Here is a 12,836-nt window from a genome sequence, read left to right as displayed (position 1 = left end):
TGGATGGAGGATGATGATGTGAAGATAATGGCTCAGGTGGATGTCTCTGTGTCTCCTGCAGTCGGCTCTGTGGGCTCAAAGGGGGCAGGTATCTGGTGCTCAGGAGCTGATGGAATACCTAGATGGTGCTGAATCTGCCTCAGGATGGCAGTATGCTGAGTCTGAGTGGCAATAATCTGCTCCTGATGAGCACGAAGAGCTGTCATCTCCTGAGTAAGGATGCTCTGAGAAGTGGTCAATGCCTGCAAAGTGTGACATAGAGCTCTGTACTCGAAAATGGATATGGTAGTCCTAGGCTCAAATGAAGAAGAGGGCTATGATGTAGCTGGAATAATAGGGGGAAGCCGTGGTGTGGCAGGAGAAGCAGAGGGTGCAACCTCAAGTATAGGCTCTACAGAGGGCACTATAGGGGCAGGTGCTCTCATGTCAGTTGGTGTCTCTATGGGTTGTGGCTCCTGTGGCTGCTCTGGATGGGGAATCTCTAGGTGCTCTACTCCAGCTGGGGCTCTCGGCTCTACACTATAGGTTGTCATATTCGTCCATTTGTCAAGAGTGAATATCTCTCGGAAAATGAGTTTGCGCTCAAGTTGAGGCTCAGATGGATACCCCAAGTGCTCCAGAATCTGACATAACAATCTGGGGAATAGAAGTGGAATAGCATCGGCTCTGAGCAGCTTCTTCTTATGGACCTTCTCTTCAAAGTACAGAAGAACGGCCATAATGAGATGATGAGGGCCAAAGAAGAATCCCTCAGATATCCGGAACAATGCCTCTAGCAAAACTCCTCTCCTCTACACCCAGTGCTGAAGTGGAAAGTTGTTATGGCGCAGTAGTGCATCTATGAAAAACATGCTAGGAGGGAGCTCCCTCCTCAACAGATATTGGTGAGTGGATGCCTCTCTAGATAGAATACGAACTATCTCGCTCTGGGAAGGCTGAGTCCAGACTCGATAATCCTCTGGACTGGCTGGCTCGTAGGGAATACGCAATGCCTCTGCTATGTGTCTAGCTCCCAGAATACCATGATGTCCGTCTATGGTGAAGTGGATGACAGTAGGATCTCGGACATGGTGTGTGGTCATGGATTGATAAAAATCCATTACTACAAGGGGATAGAAAAAATCCCTAGGAGTCAGCAAATGCTCCATATGATACCTCTTGAGTAGATGGAAGGAGTCCCTAAGCCCGGGCTGAAGTCTGAAAGTGGCTGTGTCAACACAGAGCTCAGAGTGGAATGGCCTAGCCCTGCAGTCCAAATTACCCTCAATGGGTGGCTGAGTGAGCATGGGACGCCTAATAAGCACCTCAGGAGCCATGCCGGATGGAATCTGAGAATCTGTAGGCAGTGGCTGAGACGGCTGAGGCTTTGAGGATGGCTCTTCTGGCTCTGATAAATCAATTAACGCTGGTTCAGATACCTTGGCTTTTTTCTTGGGTGGCTGGCTACTTGCCCTTGTCTGATAGCGCCTGACCGGAGGACTCATCGGTGCGTCCTCAACTGGAGGTGGGACGCGCGGTGGTCACGGAGGCTCGGATGTGAAGCCTTGAATAGGGGTCTTTGGTGCAGCTCTCTTGTGGCTTGACGGAAAGGAGGACTTAGCTCCTCGGGTTCTTGCCATGGCTGACCGGAGGAGATGGACGGAGGTGCACGCGGCCGAGGTTTAGATGAGAGGGAGAAGATGGAAGGTTGCCCTGGCTTTGGGTCTTCTCTGGCACTTGTTTGAAGTTCAAATGACCGGTTTTATTAGAAATTTGGAATTTATACCGTTAAAAATTGGATGCCAAGAGTCGTTTTAATTTCCGCAGAGGAGGGCGGATTTCGCAACGAAAGGGCATTTTCGTAGAGGAGGCCCCTTTTCGTAGCCCATTTCGCAGCTACGAAATAGGGCTACTGTGCTGCGAAATGGCACTCGTGTGCCAAAGTGGTGTTTCGTAGCTGCGAAACACCTTGCGAAATGAGGCTATGGCTACAAAAATTGGAGATTTCACGCTTTGGGGATTTCGCAGCCATTTCGCAGCTGCGAAATGGAGTTACTGTGCTGCGAAATGGCACTTGTGTGCCAAGAGGGGGTTTCGCAGCTGCGAAAATTTTCGCAGAGGGGTGTGTTGGGCTGCGAAATCATTTCGCAACGGAGGGCTATTTTCGCAGCCAACCCTTGATTTCGAAGCGGGCACCTAAGGCCTGCGAAATCATTTCGCAGCAGATGACCATTTTCACAGGGGCCTATTTTGGGCTGTGGAATTTCGCAGACCACTGAAATTTCTTAGATCTGAGCTTCTTTTGGCTCCCTGAGACCTTCCTTCATTTTCTTTTCAATTCCTCCTACAAAAGATCATTAAAAAAGATGAAGTTACATATAATTAACAAAACTTCAGACCAAAATTAAAATCAAAAGAATTAATAAAGCTTTCAAATTAATAAACTTAAACAAAAATATGGACTTTGGTGAAACCAAGCCCAACTAACCCTTTTCTGATTAGGCTTTCTGTGGCTCAAGGAGGTTGATTTCCTCCTTCTCTTGCTTGAATGGCTCTATGAATGGCTTGAGACGATGACCATTGACCTTGACAGTGTCAATACAGTTGGAATTCAATAATTCCACCACTTCACTGGGATGCACTTGGTGAATAATGAAAGGACCTATCCACCTTGACTTGAGCTTCCCAGGAAAGATATGGAGCCTTGAATCATAGAGTAAGACTCTTTGTCCTTTCCGGAATTCTTTGTTAGAGATTAATTGATCATGCCACCTCTTCATCCTCTGTTTTGCAACTTTGGAATTGATGTATGCATCATTTCTTAATTCCTCCATCTCATTAAGGTCTAAGCACCTCTTTGCTCTTGCTCTAATCAAGTCCATGTTTAATTTCTTGATTGCCCACCAAGCCTTATATTCAATTTCCACAGGGAGATGGCATGCTTTGCCATAAACAAGGCGATATGGAGACATGCCAAGAATAATCTTGTAAGTTGTTCTATATGCCCATAATGAATCATGAAGCTTAATAGACCAATCTTTTCTGCTCGTGATCACCACCTTCATCAATATATTCTTGATTTTCCTGTTTGCTAGCTCAACTTGCCCGGAAGTCTGAGGGTGATAAGGTGTAGCTACCTTATGCTTCACTCCATACTTGGCTAAAAGGGTTTCAAAAGGTCTGTTGCAAAAATGAGTACCTCCATCACTGATTATGGCTTTGGGTACCCCCAATCTTGAGAAGATGTTCTTTTTAAGAAACTTGAGAACCACCTTATGATCATTGTGTTTACAGGGGATTGCCTCAACCCATTTAGAAACATAATCCACCCCCACCAAGATATAAGAGTTACCAAAAGACATTGGGAAAGGTCCCATGAAGTCAATGCCCCAAACATCAAAGAGATCAACTATTATAATGGGGTTCATAGGCATTTGATTCCTTCTTGTTAGCTTCCCAAGCCTTTGGCATCGATCACAGCTCCTACACATGATGTGGGCATCTCTGAAAAGTGATGGCCAAGTAAACCCTGATTGCAACACCTTCATGGCTGTTTTCTGAGAGGCAAAGTGGCCTCCACATGCACTCTCATGGCAATGGCTGAGGATTCCTTGTTGCTCTTCTTCAGGGACACACTTCCTTATTATTTGATCTGCACAATACTTGAAAAGGGAAGGTTCTTCCCAATAATAAGCATGAATTTTTGCAAAGAAGTGCTTCCTGTCTTGTGCTTTCCACTCACTTGGAACTTCACCAGTAACTAGATAGTTAGCAATATGAGCATACCAAGGAGTTTTTGTTAACAACATAAGTGATTCCTCAGGAAAATCATCATTAATAGGTGGGACATGGGAATTGTGTGCTATAAATAACCTTGAAAGGTGGTCAGCCACCACATTCTCCACTCATTTCGTATCCCTGATTTGGAGATCAAACTCTTGTAATAAGAGAATCCATCTAATCAATCTTGCTTTTGCATCTTGTTTTGTCAATAAATACTTCAAGGCTGAATGGTCAGTGAAAACAATAATGAACGACCCTACCAGATAAGGACGAAACTTGTCTAAGGCAAACACTACAGCTAACAATTCTTTCTCTATAGTTGTGTAGTTCCTTTGAGCTTCGTTCAATGTCTTGCTTGCATAGTAGATCACATAGGGCTTTCCATCTTCTCTTTGGCCAAGCACAGCTCCTATAGCAAAATCACTGGCATCACACATTACTTCAAAAGGTAATTGCCAGTTAGGAGCCCTCACTATTGGAGTGGTTGTCAAAAATTGCTTCAATTGATCAAAACTCTTCTGACACCTTTCATCCCATATAAACTTAGCATCCTTAGCCAAAAGTTCGCAAAGAGGTTTTGAAAGATTAGAGAAATCTTTTATAAATCTCCTATAGAACCCTGCATGGCTAAGGAATTGCCTTACTCCTCTTACAGTTGTTGGGGGCGGCAATTTGACAATAAGTTCCACCTTTGCTTTATCAACTTCAATGCCTTTCTCAGAGATGATATGGCGAAGGACAATTCCTTGATGTACCATAAAATGACATTTCTCCCAATTGAGCACCAAGTCCTTCTCAATGCATCTCTTAAGAACCGCTTCCAGGTTGACTAAGCATTCTTCAAATGTACCTCCATATATGGTGATGTCTTCCATGAAAACCTCCATAATTCGCTCCACCATATCACTAAAGATACTTAGCATACATCTTTGGAATGTTGCAGGTGCATTGCATAAACCAAAAGGCATTCTTCTGTAGGCATATGTTCCAAATGGACATGTAAAACTAGTCTTCTCCTGATCTTCAACATCAATTTCAATTTGAAAATATCCGGAGTACCCGTCCAAGAAACAATAGAAAGGATGGCCAGAGACTCTCTCCAAGACTTGATCAATAAAAGGTAATGGAAAATGATCTTTCCTTGTCACAGCATTCAATCTTCTATAATCAATACAAACCCTCCAACCTGAAGTGAGGCGTGTAGTGATTTCTTCTCCTTTTTCATTTTGAACCACAGTAATCCCTGACTTCTTTGGCACCACTTGAGTAGGACTCACCCAAGGGCTGTCAGATATTGGGTAGATAATACCTGCTTGAAGTAGCTTCAGCACTTTAACTCGCACCACCTCTTGAAAATGAGGATTCAATCTTCTTTGAGGTTGATGAATTGGTTTAGCTTCTTCCTCCATGTATATATGATGTGTACAAACCAAAGGACTAATGCCTTTCAAGTAAGATATTTGCCATCCTATTGCTTTCTTACACCTCGTGAGAACTTCAAGTAGACACTTCTCCTAGGGACTAGTAAGAGATGAAGATATAACAACAGGGCATTGTTGATTCTTTTCCAGGTATGTGTATTTCAACTCCATGGGCAGAGACTTCAAATTGAGGCTTTGGGGTCTCTTCTTTATCAGTTTTTTGTGCCTCCTCTTTATTGAACAGAGGTAGAATCTCTTCTTTCCTCCTCCAACCTTGTAGAGTGACAAGCACATCAGAGGGTTCAGGCAACCCTTCTTCAAGATCCCCAAGACTTTCATTCAACTTATCTTGCATATTCTAATTACAGTGCTCCTCCACTAGAGTGTCAATAATGCATACCTCTTCTGGACCTTCTTCTTCTTCCGGAGTGATTTGCTTTTTAGACATATAAAAGATATTGAGCTCAAGTGTCATGTTGCCAAAAGTAAGTTGCATAAGTCCATTCCTACAGTTGATGATTGCATTTGAGGTAGCAAGGAATGGCCTTCCAAGGATGATAGGAACAAAATTTGCTTCCTTGACAATGGGGTCCGTATCAAGAACAACAAAATCTACTGGATAGTAGAAATTATCAACTTGAACTAAGACATCTTCAATTACCCCCCTTGGAATTTTCACTGATCTATCTGCTCGAGATAGAGTGATTGAAGTTGGATTCAATTTACCAAGTCCCAATTGCTTGTAGACAGAGTATGGTAGCAAATTCACACTTGCTCCCAAGTTTAACAAAGCTTTCTCCACTACCTTTCCTCCTTTCATAACTGAAATGGTAGGACATCCCGGATCTTTGTACTTCAAAGGAGACTTGCATTGTATGATAGCACTTACTTGCTCAGTCAAGAAGGCTTTCTTGTTAACATTCAACCCTCTTTTGATAGTACACAAATCCTTTAGGAATTTTGCATATGTTGGAACTTGTTTAATCATATCCAGCAATGGAATATTGACTTTCACTTGTCTCAACACTTCAAGAATCTCTGATGCATTTCTAATCCCCTTTTTCCCATGCAAAGCTTGAGGAAAAGGAGGAGAGGTGTGCTTCTTCAACATTTCTTCTTTAATAAGCATTTTCTCCGGATTTGCATTTAGTATTGAATCATGGTCCTCTTTCCTTTCACTGGTATCTTCCTTCTTTCCTTTGATTTCCTCCCTCTTCTTTGTCTCTTCTTCTTCTTCTTCTTCCACATATGGCTTGGGTGTTGGTAACTCAACCTTTTTACCACTCCTAAGTGTGATCAAGGCATTAACATCTCTCACCTGTGAAGTTTCTTCTTCATGAGTTTCCACTTCATGGATACTCTTGGGGTTTTGCTGAGGTTGAGAAGGAAATCTACCCTTCTCTTGCACTGTGTTCAAGTTAGTGAGCCTTGAGATTGAGTACTGAAGATTATCTATCTTTTGAGATAAGTCATTTTGCATCCCATCCATCCTTTTATCCAATGTATTCTTTACACTGTCAATTCTTTGACTGAGTTGAGCATTGATGGCTTTTTGGTCTCTAACAAAATCTCCCACAACCTTGCTGAGATTTACAATTGCTTGTTCAAGGCTTGAAGCTTGTTGAGATGGTTGAGCCAACTGTTGGTACTGAAGTGCTCTTGGCTTCCATGAGAAATTTGGATGATTCCTCCAACTTGAGTTGTAGGTGTTTCCATACGGAGCATTGGTATTGGGCTTGAATTGTCCAATAACATTTGCTTGATCCCCAAACATCTCCTTTACAGCTGGAATTGTAGGGCACTCCTCCACCAAGTGTTCATAAGATTGACAAATAGGACACGGCTGCTGTATTTGCACTGGTGTTTCAGCAACAGCTTGCACTTCATGCATCTTTTTCAGTTCTAACTTCTCCAATCTTCTTGTCATAGCTGCAAACTTTGCTTTCATATCAACATCTTCATTCAAAGTGTACATCCCAGCCTTAGTATTAGAAGCATTCGGTTGAGATTTCATCTTTCCCACTTCTCCTTTGTTTGGTTCATCCCATCCTCTTGAAACTTCAGCCACATAACTCAAGAAATCCATAGCTTCCTCCGGATTCTTACTCATGAAATCTCATCCACACATTGTCTCAAGGAGTTGCTTCATTGAGGAAGACATCCCATCATAGAAATAGCTCACCAATAGCCAAGTATCAAAACCATGGTGAGGACAAGCATTAATGGCTTCCATGTATCTTTCCCAACACTCATAGAATTTCTCATTCTCTTTAGCTGAGAAATTTGAGATTTGCCTTTTCAGGCCATTTGTTCTGTGAGTAGGAAAAAACTTCTTGCGGAATTCAGCTTGTAAATCAGTCCAAGTACGAATACTCCTTGGCCTTAAAGAATTAAGCCAAATCTTGGCCTCATCCTTTAAAGTGAAAGGAAATAACTTAAGCCTCATCAAATCAATTGAAGCTCTTCCTTCTTGGAATGTATTACAAACTTCTTCAAATTCCTTGATATGTGCATAGGGATTCTCACTTTCCATCCCATGGAAAGTTGGTAGAAGTGGAACAATATGTGGTCTGATCACTAGTTGCTCTGTAAGGGGCACTATACATGATGGTGCACTCATACGAGGTGGATGCATGCGGTCCCTCATTGATCTAAAAGCATTGGGATTGTCCTGGTGACCATGGTGACTATGCTGATCTTCAGGCGTAGCTTCCATGATTTTCAAGCTCAATTCCAATTCTGATTCGTGAGGTGTATCACGTTTAACAAGCCTTCCTCCATTATCTCGTACCCAATTTGGCATACACAACTAGTATCAACTGTAACCAAAACAAAAACAAAACAAAAGAAAACAAGACTACAAAAAGATTAAAATGAACTAAAACTTAAATAAAAGATATGTTAAAGTATAAACAAGTAAAAGAAAAGAGTGAAAGAGTTAATAAAATGAAAGAAAAATTACCAAACTTGTGATGAAAATCACAAGTACTCTGAAATTATATCATTGTGAAGTTGGCACCTTCCCCGGCAACGACGCCATTTGATTCGTGTTTTCCCAGCTGGTGTATCTTGATTTTGGTCCCCTAATGGGAGTAATCAACAAAATTTATAACCTATATCACCATGCACTAGGATAGCATAAGCTAGTATAGCATAGTGGCTCTAGGATCGTTCACTGGGAAGGGTTTTCAACTTACAACTGATACCAATTCAAAGTTGAATTGGTGTCTTTTCATTTCAAGGTTAGTTTCAAAAGAAAACATAAACTTTGGTTGAAAAAGGTTTGGTTTCAAGCTAATTAAAAAGAAAGTGATGGGAATTACTTTATAAAGAAAAACATTCCTTGGAGATTCAGGTGCACAGGGGAGGTTCCTCATGCAAAAACAGAGCTCCGGTCACTTAGTTCATTTCCTCGCATTAGAGAATTAACATATAGTCAATTCTCTAATCGGTGTTGTACAGATGCATCCCTTAAATGGATTTCAGCTTTAATTCCCTCTCACTGATGCAACTTGCAATGGCTCGTGCCTCTCACCTAGCATTTGTCATTCAAGGTGATCATTAACATTGGACTTCCCTTCTCAAGCTCGCAAGAGATAACTAATGGATGCCTCCTTAGAGTCCAAAAGCTTACCAAGTGTTGGCAATTCTAGAAAATCCTACCTTCAGGTCACCTCCCAAAAGCTCGCAATAGGTAAACTAGTGCATCTCCATGGACGAAGATCACTTGCCTTACCAAGTGTTGGCTCAGGTGAAATGAAGGCATTTTAAGTTAACTAAAAACATAGAAATCATAAACGGGTTACACTTTCTCTTCATTAACAACTGAAACAACAAAACTATCAATCCTTGCATTCGGCCCTTTCCCCGGCTACCTTAGCTCTAAGAAACAAAAAGCCTAGCCACCTATCCTCTGAAGAAATATCTTCAGATCTTGTTTGGCTAGTGAATGAAAAATACAATCAAAGTGAGAAGGTAAGGCAGAGCAAAGCTCTGTATTTTACTTCCTTTCAAACTATACAAAAAGTTGATTCTCTGAGAACAAGCTCCCAAGATAGATAAAATGAAAATTACAAAACAATATATATGAGGTTGTTTACCCTTGTGTTCTTGCTTAACAACTAAGGAATCCCATAATTGGTGGATTACAAGGAGAGAATTGGGATTTGACATCAAATATCTGAAGCAAAATATCAAAAAAAGTCGATCGCAAATATCTAGAAGCACTCAGGAGAATTTCGCAGGCGCACAAAATGGCTGCGAAATGTCGCAGACAAACAGGGTGGCTGCGAAATGATTTCGCAGCCCTACGAAATGATTTCGCAGCCCTGCGAAATTGGCCTTCAACTTGGAGTGATCTGCTTCCAATGGCTCTAACTTCTTCATTTCAACTCCGATTCATGAACCGTTTAAAGCATTGGATTGTTAACTTCCTGATCTTCGAAACGACATATAGCATGTATAAATTGGACTTCATGAAGTGCTCAAAAAGTGGCTGAAATGGATGTCATCAAGAATACTTCATGGCAGATATTTTCTTTACTTCCCCTCCTTACATTCCGGATTGCTTATGGCAAAGGACTTTAAAGCTTCCAAGCTTTGGCTCTTTATGTTTCTGAGCTTTCCATTGCTTTGCCATGGATTCCAAATAACTCTCCTCAAACTTGGATTGCTTTGGTGATCAAATTACTAACAAAAACACCAAAACTTACACAAAGTGATTAGAAGTGATTGCAAAGGTCCTTAATATATTAATTGGGTTAAAAGGTAATAACTACTACTCAAAAGTGTTTAAAAGAGTTAATTACAAGCTATCAAATAGCCCTTTTTGAGTAGTAATCAGTGAAGTAGAGAAAGAAAAGAGAGAGGAAATCAAAGGAAAGAACAAGGGGAAAAGCATAGAGAAAGATGACTACATAGATGAAGAACGATAGAGGATAGTCATCAAAGAAGAAATGATGAAGAAACACATGCCTCCTCCTTTCCCCCAAACTTTGTGTGGCAAAATCATACAGAGCAAGTCTCAAGTGAAAGATGCAAACTTCATATGGGATCCGGGCAAGCTGAATCAGGATCAAATATTTTGATGGACTTAGTCTTTCTAAAGACTAGCTAGTCCATATCTTTTTGTTTTATTTTATTACTTGTTTTAATTTTGATTTCAATACTTTAATTTTAATTTGTTTTGATGTAACATAGGTTTTTGAATGATCTAATTTAGGAGGAATTACAAAAGAGGTGAAGGAAGGTCTCAGGGAGCCAAAAGAAGCTCAAAAGCAAGAAATTTCAGTGGTCTGCGAAATTATGCAGCCCAAAATAGCCCCCTGCGAAAATGGCCATCTACTACAAAATGATTTCGCAACCACAAGGTGCCTACTATGAAATCAAGGGTTGGCTATGAAAATGGCCCTCCACTGCGAAATGATTTTGCAGCCCCATAACTACCCCCTGCGAAAATTTTTGCAGTTGCGAAACCACCCCTTGGCACACGAGTGCCATTTCACAGCCCATGCTCCCATTTCGCAGCTGCAAAACCCTCTGCGAACTCAAGCCTTCAAAATCTCATTTTCGCAGCCCAAGCCCCATTCCGGAGCTGCGAAACCACCCCTTGGCACACGTGTGCCATTTCGCAGCCCAAAAGCCCATTTCACACCTAAGGAGACTACCATAACAGAGGTCAAAGCTCTGATCCAACCCACTCAAGAGGCCACCACAGATGCATCAGCTCCACAGGACCCTACCATTACTTGATCATCTCTTTACTTTTGTCTTTACATATTATATTAGTATAAATAATTCCATGTTTTGATGTTTTATATTTTGAGATTGGATGTATTATTGATGATACATCATATATAGACATCATTTTTGTTTAAACTTGGTATTTTCCTATTTCCTCTACTCATTAACTCTTTTGTTTTTTTTGAAACATGTGGTTTCTCCTATACAACTTAGACTCCATGTCACTCAAGAGGTACCACTTCCTTCCTGTATTTTCAATCGCTTTTGCCACATTGGGGACAATGTTCGCTTGGTTGGGGGAGAGTTGAGGAAGGAAGTTTTGTTATTAATGCTAAGTTATTTTGGTAATTTAGTTGCTTTTTGCTTAATTTTTAAATTTTTTAAGTTTTTTATTCTACTCTCCATGGTTATTAAGGAAAAATTCTAAAAATGAAATGGGAGAAATTGAATTTTTGTCTTTTTACTTGACTTAGAATTTGTATTATGTTTACTAAAGTTGATGAATTGTTGAAACTTTTATTGGATTGAACCTTAGTTCTTCCACTTTAAGCTATTCACACACTGTGCCCACTAGGTCCCGATTATAAGATGAAAAACTATTTCACCCCCTTGACTTAGGAAAACTTAGACTTGGTACCTTTGACCTCATTTTAATAGTGTTGGGACACCTTATAAAAGGCCAATGAGCCTTTGAAAAAAAAGAAAGAAAAAAAATGTTTTACTTGCCTTGAAACCTGAGCAAGGTCTGAGGTGTACATGATGAAAATATTTAAAACCTGGTGCCGTAAGCCTTCATTGGTTGGGAGTCACCGACCTCAATGCTCGTTACAAGGGTGAATAGGTGGAGTTTAACATACTATAGGTGCTTGGGTATTAAATTTCATTCTCAAAATTCCGGTGTAAAATTCGATGAGTTAGTGGTCGAAAGATCCTTAAAGCTTGATGCCTTAAACCTTAATTGGTTGGGAGTCATCGATGGACCCCCGTTACATGGATAATTTAGAAAAGAATACCTTTAAGCCTTGTACTCCTATAAGAAAAAAAAAGTGTGAAATAAATGAGGTGTGTTCTTATCCTATTGGAGGTTGATCAGTTTGCTAACCTTTGAAAAAGAACTAGGTTGGGGGGAGAGATTAGTTCAACATACTATTTTCATAAACTAATAAATAACACTTAGATTTTTGTGGAAGAGTAAGGTTTGAGCCTTTGGGAGTGGAAATTCTTTTAAAGCTTAAATTTGCATAATGCCTTCTCTTTATGAATTGTGATTAGGCAAGGTATTTGATAACTCTTGTTGAAGTTTGGGTTTATTCTCTTTAATGTTCCATGTGAGAGTATGATCATCATGCCACTTGAAATTTTTTGAAATGATCAGCATGATGTTGTAAATTATAGTACTGTTTATTTTTATTTTTCTCTCCTTCATTGCTAAGGGACTAGCAATATGTTGGTTGGGGGAAGTGATTACTACTTAAAAAGTGCTATTTTATAGCTTGTAATTAACTCTTTTAAACACTTTTGAGTAGTAGTTATTACCTTTTAACTCAATTGGTATGTTAAGGACCCTTGCAATCATTTCTAATCAAATTGTGTTAAGTTTTGGTGTTTTTGATAGCTTTTTGATCACCAAATCAATCTAAGATGAGGGAGAGCTTTATATAATCCATGGAAAAGCAAATGGAAGCTCATTTACATGAATAATCCAAGCTTTGGAGCTTCGTAGTCCTTTGCAAAGCCAAATCAAGAATGCAATGAGGAAAAAGAGAGAAATCTAACATGAAGAATTCAAGAGGACAGAAACTGTTGGACACATTTCGAGTTCTTCCTGGAGTCCATTTCATTCATACTATATGTTGTTTCGAAGCTTGGGAAGTCAGGAGTCCAATGCTTCAAACGATGTGCAAATTGGAG

The 12,836-nt window shown here is 40.4% G+C and overlaps 1 non-coding gene across 1 annotated transcript; it reads left to right on the top strand.

Annotated features, from left to right (window-relative positions):
* The first annotated feature begins 7,381 nt into the window (after window positions 1-7,381).
* LOC132254840 (small nucleolar RNA R71) lies at window positions 7,382-7,488 on the top strand. Its single transcript, XR_009467221.1, has one exon. It is a non-coding gene; the product is annotated as a small nucleolar RNA R71 (small nucleolar RNA).
* Window positions 7,489-12,836: the final 5,348 nt, after the last annotated feature.

The sequence above is a fragment of the Vitis vinifera genome, chromosome 12 (genome assembly GCF_030704535.1).
Source record: "Vitis vinifera cultivar Pinot Noir 40024 chromosome 12, ASM3070453v1".
NCBI classification, from domain to species: Eukaryota; Viridiplantae; Streptophyta; class Magnoliopsida; order Vitales; family Vitaceae; genus Vitis; species Vitis vinifera.
Note: the sequence above shows the minus strand (reverse complement) of the source record. Positions and strands in the feature narration are given on the sequence as shown.